Source organism: Paramisgurnus dabryanus, chromosome 20 (genome assembly GCF_030506205.2).
Source record: "Paramisgurnus dabryanus chromosome 20, PD_genome_1.1, whole genome shotgun sequence".
In the NCBI taxonomy this organism is placed as follows: Eukaryota; Metazoa; Chordata; class Actinopteri; order Cypriniformes; family Cobitidae; genus Paramisgurnus; species Paramisgurnus dabryanus.
In genome coordinates this window covers 4,577,829-4,591,900 of record NC_133356.1, presented here as the reverse complement: position 1 = coordinate 4,591,900, position 14,072 = coordinate 4,577,829, and the positions used below count along the sequence as shown (strand labels likewise).

Here is a 14,072-nt window from a genome sequence, read left to right as displayed (position 1 = left end):
CAACCTGAAGAGGGCAGCACTTAGACATTTTTACACCATATATTGTAGCATTGAAACACTTTATACCCAAATGTCAAAAAAGTTACTCAAATCAATGAACCGCACTAATAAAGCCCCACTCTTAACGATCATTAACTAAAAAAAGTTGGTTTAGGGTTTAGTTACTCTTTAAGTGTGTAAAAGAGAGATGGATTGCATTTGTGTGTGTTACTCTGAACTAAACACTTACTGCCAGAATGCCAACTTACAATACAGTGGGAAACTGCCACACAACACACATCTGCCTCCCCTGAAACAATGTCCGACTGTGTCTGATATCACGTCTGTGTGTGTGTGTCATCATGTAGGTGTGTCAATATGGCTTTGTTGTGTCTCGCAGTTGAGGGTGAATAATGTGTTTGTATTTGTGTATTTATTTGTGAGAGCGTGCGTGGTGGATGCCTGCAGAGATGGTAATTACTGCAACAGGATGGGGTCCCAGTGAGACGCTGTGCCGCGGTTCATTCTGACACAACCACCCAAACACATCTCCTCTAGACACAACTGTGTGAGGTCCGTCTTTCTCTGTCTGTGTGCTTGCCTTATTTTCTCTCTCTCTCTCTCACTATAGGAGTAAATTTATTCCAGTGGGTCTCCTAGAGAGAGAGCACAGCGCTGGCTAGCGTGCACACGTGTGCATCTCAGTGTTAAGCTGAAACAGAGCAGAAGTCCTTCGGTAACCATTAGTGACATCCCTTCAGAGCAACCCACCTTAAAAAACCAACAAGACAGTCTGACAAGAATTCATAACCGCTTAGTTATTTGGTAATGATTGCAAACATTTTTTTCCGAACCATTTTCACTCTCTGTGCCTCGATCTGCTGATAACATTGCAACCTTTCAACACTTTACAAACACTTACTACTATTAACAAACATCTTTTTTCATGCATTGTGTACTAAACCGAAAATACTTGTTTTTTTTTTTTATTGGCAATTTATAATACAAATATTGATGCTTTTATAAAAGCACTGGTGATTTGCAAGTCTGCTTGGATAAAAGGATTTGCCAAATAAATAAATGGAAATGTAACTTCAATTTTAAGAGGAATGCAGTTTTCAAATTTTTTCTTAGTTGTAGCATTTTATTCTTTGTCTTTATCATAAACATTACATGTATTTCAGCTGTGTATGCTAATTAAATATGACAAGTTGTGGCAATTTCCAACTAATCAGATGCCTAGGGCTAGCCAATATTGACCCAAATTCATATCTCGGTAATTTGGGGCTTAATTGTGATGTTCGATAAATTTCTCAATGTTTTCTACTTAAAGGCAGGATAGGCAGGAATTATCTAAAAACTTTTTTACACTTTTTTTAAACTGTCTTTATATACCAATACATAATTAAAATGTAAGTACTCTGAGAGTATAAAAAGAATGTAAGTACGAAACAAATGATTGGCTTGCGCGACTATCACTCTCTCTCTCGCGATCATGGCACCACCCCTGTTGCTATGGGATCTGCCCACACATGCGCACACACGATTGATTTGAACGTGCACGAGGCACTCTAGGAAGAGCAAAATTACGGCAGAGAAAGTGCGTTCAGAACTCATAGTACCTGCATATCCAGTCAGCGAAGGCAAACAAAGGAATAAACGAAGCAATCAAATGAGAGTAAATATCGCGTGGCTTTTCCTCGAGGCGGTATTGTCTCCGGAGTGTAGTCCTCATCAGAGTCAACAATGCTTTCATCACGGAAACTCTTCCATGCAAAACACGGTCTGCGTCGCGCGTTCATGTGTTTTGGGGGCGTGGCTTAAGACGAAACCCAGAAGGGAGGGGGTGGAGTGAATGGAAAAATGAGCTGTGTTTAAAACTGTGGTGAGAGGTTTACAGACACTCGATTTTTATACTCTCTTTTTCAGAGTCCTTACATTTTACTTATGTAGTGGTATATAAAGACAGTTTAAACAAATTTGTAAAAAAGTTTTTTTAGATAATTCCTGCCTATCCTGCCTTTAATGAGGTAAATGTTTATATGCAAGTCAAAGCTTCATGTGGGACATCCAGCGTGCAATTTGTGGGGGGGGGGGGTATAGGGGGATAGTCCCCCGTCTGGTCTTTATATTCCTACCTCTAATTTTTTAATTTTCATCCCCCCATGATTAATGGTCATCACACAACCATATAAATGGTCTAAAATAAAGATCATTTAATATAATGCAGCGCATTGGTGCAAACAGCATTAAAATCAGGAATGGAGTATTACTGTCAGCGCTTCAAACAATGCGTCTAGGTTAGGTCATGATCCTTTTTAATCCATGCCAGGATTTTCCAAATGTCACCAAGTACCAATTGTTTATTTCAGGGTGAAAAAAGCCAAATAATAAATGAAAAGGATTCCAAGCATCAAAGCATCATATTTTACAGTAACGTCACTAAACAAATCCAAGATATATTACCAAAAAGACAGCAGAAACTATCGTGGTTAGAATTGAGGGGAAGTCAAAAGTTAGAGAGTTAGAGAGATTTATAGACGTTAGAGATCATGACCTGTGATTCTTAATTTATTTTCATTAATAAAAATATTTGAAAAACATCCCCCCTCATCCCTTACCCCGCTGGGAAAAATACTGATATATTACCAAAACTTGATATACCACCCAGACCTCCGAGCGTTCATAAAATGTATGACAAATGCGTTTACAATAATGCACATACAGTGGAAGTCTGACAAGTAATTGGCAACATGAATAAATGTTTACAATATAACGGCCACAGTTTCAAAGGTATAACCATGAAACTGAAACAATACCCAAAGAGAAAACAATATTTCTGAATGCAATACAGTACAGTAAAATAAAACATGCTCACAAAAAGAAAGTCATGTAGAAAATGAGCACATTTGAGTATTGAACTGTTTGTGTTGACTGTGTATCAGAGGTTTGACTCTTTGAGGCGGGCAAGACAAGCTCAAAGTGCAGACAAAAAACAGAAATCAATAACCTGTCAGATGAGACCAGACCTGGAGAAGGACTGATATTATTTCTCTCTTTTTTCCTGTCTGTCTCATCCCTCTCTCAACGGAGAATTTGTTTTGGTTTCCCATATTATTGCATTGCAAACTGTCGAAATCCAGAAAGAATGAAGAAGAGAGATAGTGGAGCGGTCCACTGCTACAATAAACTCATCAGGAGGAGCTTTCAGCTTGGTTGACAGCAGACGAGTGAAACAATACAAACTAAAAAAGAAAAAGCATAACTGTACCTCCATCCAACTTTAGTGCCTATACCTGTCAAACAAACACAGACTGACCCTACAGTCACATTAGCTACAAAAGTGAACGACACCGAGCGACACGCACTCGCTTGATGGGCGTTCCTTGGCTAGTTTCCAAAAGCGGTATCAAAAGTCACTTTAGAGGTATTGTTAAGTTACAAGAACGGTGTTTTTGGATTTAAAAGTATTTATTTCTCGATAAAAGTAACAAAATATTTGAGATAAAATGCCAAACTTATCAGATATATACATAAATATGCATTTTCCGCCATCTTGAATTATTTTGTCAGACTCGACCACAGACCTACGTCACGCTGCTCTTTCACACCGATTGGCAGTCGCTTTGTCGCATCGCTAAGCATTTGCATAAAATAGCCTGCGTGTCTATTTTGGCCCCGCCCTGCTCGCGCAGCGGCGAGCTCGTCGCTTGACGCTGGCAAACGGCCACTTCCATTGAAAATGAATGGTAGCCTGTCGCTCTGTCTCTGTCGCTTGTAGCTAATGTGACTGGGGGGTGATATAAACCTCATCTTTGTCTTATTCTGTATGCAAGAGCTCCTGAAACAACGACAACTTTGTTCATGTGCGTATTTTACAAGCTCATCCTGATTGTGTTGGGGTTTGATGGCTTTGGTTTATTGCTGACTATTGCCATTCATCAGATGTTAAACTTAAAAACTAAAGTATTGAGATACCTCATTTCAACATAAACTTGTAAAATAAAGAGTGGGAAAATAATATGAAGACACCAGCTAAGTTTACATGCAACCAAATAATCCGTATTGATGGCTTAACCAGATTGAAAAGCCTTCATGTAAACACCTTAATCAATACGATTGAGGTTGATAAGATGCAAATTTTGATTGTATTGAAAGGGGTGGTGTAGTCCAATCTGTGATCTGATCATCAAGATAAAATTATGCATGTAAACGAGTGAATCGTAGTATTTTTCTCAATCGGATGCAAAAATAAAATGTGCACATGCGCAGAACAATTGTGTTTAAGTTCACGTCTTATAATTCTCGTCACAGAAACACGCATGGCAACACACATTATTAGGGTAATAGGGTCACGTGCTGTACATTCTGCAGCGTTCATGTGTACTTACATAACATGATCCTACATAAAGCAATAAAATAGCATTGTGCCTTTCGAAAAATGAGTTTTCATACCTATACTGAAAACTTCTTAAAGGGATAGTCCACCCAAAAATGAAAATAATGTCATTAATGACTCACCCTCATGTTGTTCCAAACTCGAAGACCTCCATTCATCTTTGGAAACACAGTTGAAGATGTTTTATATTTAGTCTGAGAGCTTTCTGACCCTCCATTACTGTGGGTTTACACCAAACACGAAGCGTGCAATCGCATCGCGTTGCTCGCTCCAGATTACTAGCAGGATTTAACTTCGTGTCAAGCAAATTTTTCCCTTGAGTTGAATATTTTCAACTTGGGCGAAGACGCGTTTGAGGCGAATAGCGCGTGTTTTCACTGCAAATGCGCCGCCCATATCGCTTCATTTGCATCGGCCCACGCGAGGACGCGTCCGTCCGATCGTGTCTTTGCATTGACTTTGTATGTAATCTACTCGCGCAAATCGTTAAACTCGCATCTGGTGTAAACCCACAGTTAAAAATGTATGTACGCTATACTGTCCATTTCCAGAAAGGTAATAAAAACATCATCAAAGTACCAAAAATACATTTTGGTCCAAAAATAACAAAAATTATGACTTTATTCAGCATTGTCTTCTCTTCCGCGTCTGTTGTGAAGCGCATTCACGAGACTAAAGTCATGTGACTGCAGTGACGCGATGACGTGTTATCCTCTGACATGTTTGCGAAGTTATTTTCAAACTTACAGCGTGCGTCTCCCTCAGATTGTAAACGAAGCCCGGGCGCACAAAGAAAAATTGCTGGGGCGCACCAGATAACACGTCAGCCGCGTCGTACGTCATCCGGAAGAGAAGACTATGCTGAATAAAGAGTTAATTTTTTTTATTTTTGGACCAAAATGTATTTATGATGCTTCAACACATTCTAACTGACCCACTGATGTCACATGGACTACTTTGATGATGGTTTTTTTTACCTTTCTGGACATGGGCAGTATACCGTACGTAGATTTTTAATGAAGGGTCAGAAAGCTCGGGGACCAAATCTAAAACATCTTAAACTGTGTTCCAAAGATGAACGGAGGTCTTACGAGTTTGGAACGACATGAGGGTGAGTCATTAATGACATTATTATCATTTTTGAGTGAACTATCCCTTTAAGAACAACTTTCTCTGACTCAACTTTGACTTTTATCCAGAAATAAAGTGTGAACTTGACGAGAGATGCTATCCATAACGTGGCGCTGCCAAGTCCTCAGTTTTTTCAAGTTCAGATTTGGGCTACTGTTTAAACCGTTTCCACCGGTTGTTTTTTTTTCTGCAGGTGTTTGTCATCACTGTTAAGTTTGTTGGTATTTTTTATTGCAGTGTGAACACAACAACGGTGATTTCTAACTTTCTAAATTCAACACGCAACACAGAATCTCAATGTTTTTGTCTGATCAATGTGAATACGTTTTTAGACCCACAGGTCACAAACTCCCTCTATGTATTAGGAGCCCTAATAGAGCAATTGAACAGAGAGACACACAGTCAGATGAGATGTTTGGATCTGTATAGACGTCATTGTATCTGCTGTGGTCAGAGCTTCATATTGCAGTTACCTCAGCAACAGAACACAGCGAGCAACATGAACTCAAATTGACACTCCAAAAACACCACACACATATATATCAGAGAAATGGGCCTTTTGTGTACATAGAAAGTCTTAGATCTTTGAGTTCAGCTCATGAAAATTAGGAGCCAAAAGATTTTTCATTTATAATTTTGTTCAGAGTAAATGTAATATGGCCAAACTCATTGATTGGCAATTTAATTCATCTGCTCAGCAGGCACATCTGTGATTGGTTGTAATGCTCAACGCTGCAAAAATATCGCATAAGGTCATCTGATGCAATGTGAACAGATCTAAATGTAATGCTGTCATCAAAACTTGTCTTCATTCATGGTGACATTTCATTTATCATGACAGAGCATATTTTTTTGTTTAATTGTAAAGGGTTATTATGTTTGCCCTTTTTATTCATCTTGGTCACATTTTCGGCCATTTTCTGGTGTTGATCGGTTAGAACAGTATGCGGCCCCCTCTTAAACCAGAGCTATTGAAAAAAAGCCTGCTTCAGATTGCTTTTAACCAATAAATATTTACCATTGTAGTAAAATAAAATATGATGTCTTTGACTAAATTCTGTTTGGGTGGGCTTAGCCCACCCTTGCCCATGCCCAGAATCTGCCCTGGTATGAGTCATGGACTATTTTCTCCAAAATCAAAAGAAATGAAGAAGGAAGGAAAGAAAGAAATAATTTTGTGCATTCTCACTGCACAATTTTTATTGCAATAGAAAAAAAACGCTTTTCTTCATTATTGTATTGCAAAAAAATATTAGTTACATTAAAAAATACTGATTATAATTTTAATGGATTGAAAATACTGACACATCATCTGCAATTCTTAAAGAACTTAAATAAGATGACAAATGATGGTTATCACACAGTTGACGGTACCTATTGACTTCCATAGTAGGAAAAACAAATACTATGGCAGACAATGGATACTGTCAACTGTGTGCTTACCATCATTTGTCAAAATGTCTTATTTTGTATTCAACAGAATAAACTGTTCACTACAGAAACATAAGCTATGATGTTCATGATCAAGAGATCAAAAGAATCTTTAAAGGATTTCACTTTTCACTCTTCTTCTCGCGGTTTACACACATACACACGCATTCCTTAAAAGCATTCAGTACATAAATACTAACAAGAAGGATTTGTCATGTTGTAAAGCTAACAGTGAATAGGGTATTATGACCGGCCTCTGTCTGATTATTTATGAGCCAGGCTGTAATTGAACACCGCAAATCCTCCAGCTTTGAGTTATGGGTGAACACGAGAGGGCATTCGAAAACGTTATTCATATGCTCCTTTCTCTAACGCTCTACATAAACTTTACAGATTCTTTACCTAATTTAAATCATTTACATTACATTGATATTCGTGCATTTGGCAGACACTTTTATCCAAACCAAATTACGGTGCATTAAATGGTATACATTTATTTTATCAGTATGCGTGTTCCCTGGGTTTTAACCCATGATTTGGCAAACGCGAGCGTCTCTTTTATCATAAACCCCTTTCGAAGTGCACATGTTTTGACAAAACACAAGATGCACAAAGGACAACATGACGCGCCGCGCACATATTTTGACATGACATGCCACACACATGACGGGCAAAATACATGTTTAAATACATGCTTTGCATCGTGCACCCTTGAAAAAGAAGTCAAGCAGCTGTTTTATTTTACATGCAGCAGATTCAATCATGGGGGTTGCCATGTTGATCACGTGACCAGCCAAGAACTATAACATTTGCAAGTTTGCAAAACATAGCTGTTACATATAAATTTAAAATGCAACAAAAAACAACAGACCCAAAGTTACCAGACTACTCCAGATCAGAATTAGTGTGCAATGCGCGAATAAGACCAGGTTAGAAACAAAAGTTGATAAAACAAACAATTGCAAACACCAGGACCTTGAACTCTTTATGTAGGATATTCAATAGGATACTCAGACTTTGAGGTCTGTGCATGGCTGGCGCCCTGATGTTTGTTACCGCCATAAAGCTCGCAACCAGCTGTCATCCGTTTATCCTCTCTGACCGAACAAACAGCTTTTTTTCTGAGCACAATGACACATTCACATCTGTGATCAATTAAATCTCAATCGCACATAACGGGGAGAGACGCTCTTCTTCAAAACAATATACTGAGATCAGTAAGGTCAAAACCATCAAGAAGGCTATTGGCACTTCACTCGCTCACTCTTTCTCTCTTTTTCTCTCTCTCTTCTATCTCTCTCTCATCAGCCTGTGACTTTTCTAATAATTGAATGAGATATACGGTAAAGGTGCACTCATGCCAACCTTAAGGCTTGCAAAATTACAGACCCTAAACTGAATATCAAATGTCATTGCATAGGTAAGATTTCACTACACTTAACTTTGGTACTAAATGAAAGACGTGTCCTATTTACTTTTTAAGCACTATTCACTGTCAGGAAAAATAAACGGTTACAAATGGACCCTAGCTGGGGCAGTACCCTTTAAAAAGTTCCTATATGTACCATTTATGGATGGATATGTATGCATTTGGTACCAATATGTACCTTTGAGGTACAGGTACAACGGTGTACTTTTTAAAAGGGTGCCCCCAGCGACAGCTAGGGATTATTTTTTTCTGACAGTACTCACAATACATATTGAGCTCTATAAAGACAAGCATACTACATACTACTCTTACTATTTTAGAGGTACAGCATACATTATATAAAGTGTGTACAGTATCCACTTTTACAGAAAATGTACAGAAAACAAGATAAGGGATCTAAAATTATGTAGTATACAGTATATACCCAGGTGAAAAATTAGTACACTTCCATAGTGTACTTAAAGTGTTTTATTTTCGCACACTAATTTTGTACCTAATATACTAAAAATTTATTTTTAGTTCTTCTTAAGATGTTCTTAAGATCATCTAAGTGTACTTCACTGTGCTATTTTGAGACACCATATATGAACTAAAATGTGCTAAAAATGTATTTAATTTATGTACCACTTGAAGTAAACTTGAATCTTGTATGAAAGTTGAGTTCAAGTTTAATATAAGTGCAAAATTAGTGTGTGAAAATAAAGCACTTTACACTTACTACTTTTTCACCTAGGTATAACAACGAGGTACACTGCGCTGGTAACTATACCCAACAATGCAACACCTTTGCCTTTACCTTTTTCTTGTGCAACAACTAAACCAGAAGTGGTATTATTATTAACATATTAACAGCTCTTTTCTGACAAAATAACATTTTATTCAAAATTTTATTTACAGGTAAAATAGTCAAATTTACTGAATAAAAAACTGGGCTCCACCTGCTGAATTATATATGCGATGTAACAAATTTATATCACCACAAATTTAGCATAATTCGTTTATTTTTAACCCAGCGTCGGGTCAAAAAGGGAAAAGCCCAGCCATTGCTTTAAATTAACCTAGAAATGTTTTATATTTGATCCAACAATGGGTAAAAACAACCCAGCATTTTGGGTTGAAACAAGCCAATACATGTTAAATTACAGCGCGACATCTGGGTTTGTCCCTTTTTGACCCAACGCTGGTGGAAAATAACCCAGCAAATATTTATCCATATTGCAAATGTTTTAGATTTTTTTTCAAAAGCATAAATATATGTAGCCTATTTTTAGTGGCCAATGCCGAACCTAGAGGAAAGGATGGCTGGTCAATGTTTATTTAAATATAGAAATTAAGATATACATATAATAATCAGTAATAATAACATAAGCTAATCAGTCAAGCGAATATAACTCAGTCACTAATGTGCAAGTATGCAGTATGTTATTCCAAACACAGCCAATATGTATGTGAGGGTCATGTCCAAAATCCTCTCTCGTTCTTCACCCCTTTTCTTTATTCTCTGACCTCTGTGTTCTGCCTGACTGACCCCACTGATTTAATGACCTTGCACAGACTGGACACTCGGATAAAAAAGGTGAACGGAGAAAGCGAGAGCAAAAGATAAGAGAGAAAGCGAATCAAACGCTAAACAGAGAGGAGTTTCTGCTTACATACTGTATATTCACAGATCAAAATTCTCCATTTTATTTCTCAGATTCATCTTTTATTTCCATCATCTCTTCGTTCCTTTAAAGTGTCACTGTATCTGCAATTCATTTCTCACTGCCTCTCTGATACACCCTTTCATTTCAGCCTGTCACTCAAAATACCTGTCCCATCCCGAGCCTTCATTTCGAATGATCATTCCTCTCTCTATCTCTCTCTCTTTCGTCTGTACTCGTTTCGGAGTGGATTTGAAAAGAGTGACAGACACGCCGAGTAAGAAACTGTGGCAGTCAAGCCAGCAGATTCAATATCAAAGAGAAACACTTGTGCACACAAACACACACATGCGTATCTCCAATGTGCATTCATCATTTTTATTTTAAGCTAATGTAACCAAATTCCTGTAATGCTGACATTCTGCACAAAGTGCCATCAGAAAACCTGTTAACCACAATTACTTTACCCTAAATACACACTACAAGCATAGTGAGCTTACTGACTTTGTACTGTCAATATGCTGTCTACTTCAATGGCAGCATCCAAAATTAAATCTCAAAATGTAATAAAAACTGAACTCAATATGTGCATCAAATAAATAGTAATGCTGCTTGAATATTTGGTGAGGTGCACGGCCTTTATGATGCCAAAATGTTGCCTACAGAACCCAAGTGTTTAACAGACATAAAAAGTTGTTCCAGTTTTTTCCAAAGGTGATCAACAGACCTGAAACGATAATGAATTGTTTGCAGTGTGTCAAAAAGTTCACCTGAGCTCACCTGAAATGTTTAAAAGGCCAACAGATCTCAGCTGAACAGAGAAAGAATGAGAGCAGCATTTGCATTAAACTTAAATTAAGCTGTGATTGAGTTTAAAATGCTTTAGATAAACTCAGACCACAACTAGTTTATAGTTTGCAATTATGTGTTTGGAAAAATTCGGTATTATATCTCCCGGGATCATCTCAAACATATGACAGCCACATCTCCAGTTCTCCTTATATATCAAAGTATGGAAATGAACATAAGGGTGTAATAATTCACTTAACCAATGAATGACAACCATATCCCCCTTCAAAATGTCACACCCTCACAATCTACAGTATAATGGAGGGAAACAATTAAACAAATGACAAAAACCTCAGGTGATCCCTCTAGTCTAGAGAGTTAGTTACAGTAGATGTAGGGACGATCAGATCGGACATGGATGTCAAAAACACTTATTAACCAAACTTGCTGACATAATAGAATAATAACATATCGATGAACACAATGTAAACTGATAATTACATTTAAAAAGCACGATCAAAACATTGCCAATTATGGCAACTCTTCGCACGCTCAGGTGACACATGAATTAATAACAGCACGCGCAGCAGGCGCGCGCAGTGCTACCCGATCCACGAGCAACCACACGGAACAGTTAAAGCCCCAAAGCTTAATAAAACTGTAAAATACTAGTATGAAGACAACACTGGTTGTAACTCGAACATAAGGCACTAACTGGTTAGGATTAGGGTACATACTTAGGATACACACTGGTTACTGTCAACCAATTGTCGTTATCGTTCAATCTGTCTCAAGTCTCTAACTAGAAATCTTTACAAAAATACATTAAATCCTACTTTAGTGTAATGCTCGGATAGAAACTAAAACGATCAATGCAAAGGTGTGCATTAAAAATAGTTGAAGCATTGTTGTCAAGACACATTGTTTGAGAATTTTACACGGGTCTAGAGACTAAAGTATTGTTATTTTCATTAAAAGAGGTTATTAGGGTTGTCTGTCGTAGTTTTGCAGTCTATAGTTGTTTTAGGTTTGAAAACGCGAGCTCTTACCTGCTGCTGCCTCCTTATCAATCCGGGCCGAGCGCGCGTGACGACCGAGCGCTGGTCCTGCTGCTGAGAGAGTGCTGATGCTCCGACTACTTTACACCTCTCTCTCTCTCTCTCTCTCTCTCTCTCTCTCTCTCTCTCTCTCTCTCTCTCTCTCTCTCTCTCTCTCTCTCTCTCTCTCTCTCTCTCTCTCTCTCTCTCTCTCTCTCTCTCTCTCTCTCTCTCTCTCTCTCTCTCTCTCTCTCTCTCTCTCTCTCTCTCTCTCTCACACACACACACACACACACACACACACACACACACACACTTTGCGGTTTAATAACTACAAATGTTTAGAAAATATATAGATATATATACAGATTAATAACGTTGACAACAAATTATCTACAAGATCGATACACATACATATCAACAAGCTAAAAAAATATTATTTTCTGCTTTACTGCTACACATTATTACGTTTGCAAATTGGTATTCATATGGTTTGAAAAATTAATTTTGAATAAACTGTGTAAAATATATATGTTCATTTAAACCAAAACCATATTGTTTTTAAAATACCATATTAGTCATTTACTAGATTACATTTTAATACAGATGACTTTTCTACACTATACTATCAATACAGTTTATTATACTATTTCAGAAGCGATAGAGCAGCGCCACCATGAGCATGTATTCTGTTGCTCTGCTGCCACCGTCAGGACTTTTATAACATCGCAGGCGTGTTTCTGATTTATAAAGAGCAGTCTATACTTTCTATACTTTGTTTTCTTGATTTACTTTACAATACCTTCAACATAGCTTAAATATGATGTATGCTACAGTATGTCGCCTATAAACAAATGTTCCGTACTTTAAATTCACATATTAAATAATATCTAGATATATTTGAGTTGTTAGAAGCTAACTGCTAAGTAGTCATAAAGGGAAAATTTCTTTGTCAACTAAAAAAAAACAAAAAAACATTACTACATGATTGAATCACACCATAGCTTGTGTTTGTAAGACACTATTCATTGTAAAACTGCTTTAAAACAATATTGCACAAATACAAAGACCTGAGTTAAGTAGTACTGTGTTTCAACATATGTTAGGCTACTTCGTTTACTTACCCTCGAGTGCTACCAACTTCATATTATTGTCTTGCTTCTGTGAAACTAAAAATAAGATGCTATATATCTTTCTTACAGTATACTGTTGGTGTACTTGTTGTGTTAGTTTTTATTAACACAACTTTAAGTCCTCACAGACTGAGAGATTCATATTGATAGCCTACACTAATAAAAGATAAATAAACCACCACACAAGACAAAATAATAGGGGATTAAACAAAATCACACTTATTAAACAAATCACAGTTTCTTGGCCTTATCGCATATCATAATTTTTAGTATACATGTCAAGCTCTTTTTTAAAAACATTAAACTGGGGTGCTGTTTTCAGAATTTGTGAATGAAGTATTTTAATATGAGAAGTAAACAATCAACAACAAAGTCTACATTTTTATCCTCCAAATTTCAACATGTCCAAAGTAATAGATGGAAAAATAGATATTCTTTGTTTAATCCAATGACATCAGTCCAAAATGAATTAACCAGATAACAATGGAGAAATAAATGTTCAACAGTTTCTGCATACTTATTACAAAATTAACATATATTACAGTCCAAATTAAATCTTAATCTCAGAAATGCCTTAGCAGGATAAACATAATATACAATTTTAAAGTACACTTCTTTATATTTTGGTGGAAGAGGAAATAACAAATATTTGCATCTAAATTCATTAACTGATTTCCCATTTAGATGTTGAAAATATAGTTCCTTCTGCATAAGACAATTTCTTAAAAAACCTACTAATATCTCATCTGCAAAATTTATATTGCCTAATTTAAGATCCAAAATCTAGGGAATGATAGTCAGTTTTCAGCAGTAGTCAAGATATTAAAAAATAAGTGCTTTAAATAATTATTACAAAACTTTTATTGAATAAAGTTTACATCCTTTATAATAATGATAAACCTAAAGCATTAACTACATAATATAGTACACATTCTCTTAATATTTATTTTATTAGAATTTTTTTTCTAATTCTACATTTCTAACAAAATACATTTTAGATACTTTTAATTTAAGCTTTTTGCTTTAATATTATTATTATTATTTTGCATTGTAAATGTATAATACTTCTCAAAACGTCGAATTTAGAGTCTGGTGACTCTG

General features: G+C 36.6%; 1 protein-coding gene across 1 annotated transcript in view; it reads right to left on the bottom strand.

The window, feature by feature from the left end:
- Positions 1-11,919, bottom strand: part of cdh23 (cadherin-related 23) — a 373,711-nt gene extending 361,792 nt beyond the window's left edge. The window contains exon 1 of the mRNA XM_065296107.1: positions 11,851-11,919. The gene's annotated coding sequence lies outside the window, so the exon portion shown is untranslated. The remainder of the gene's footprint in view (positions 1-11,850) is intronic.
- Positions 11,920-14,072: the final 2,153 nt, after the last annotated feature.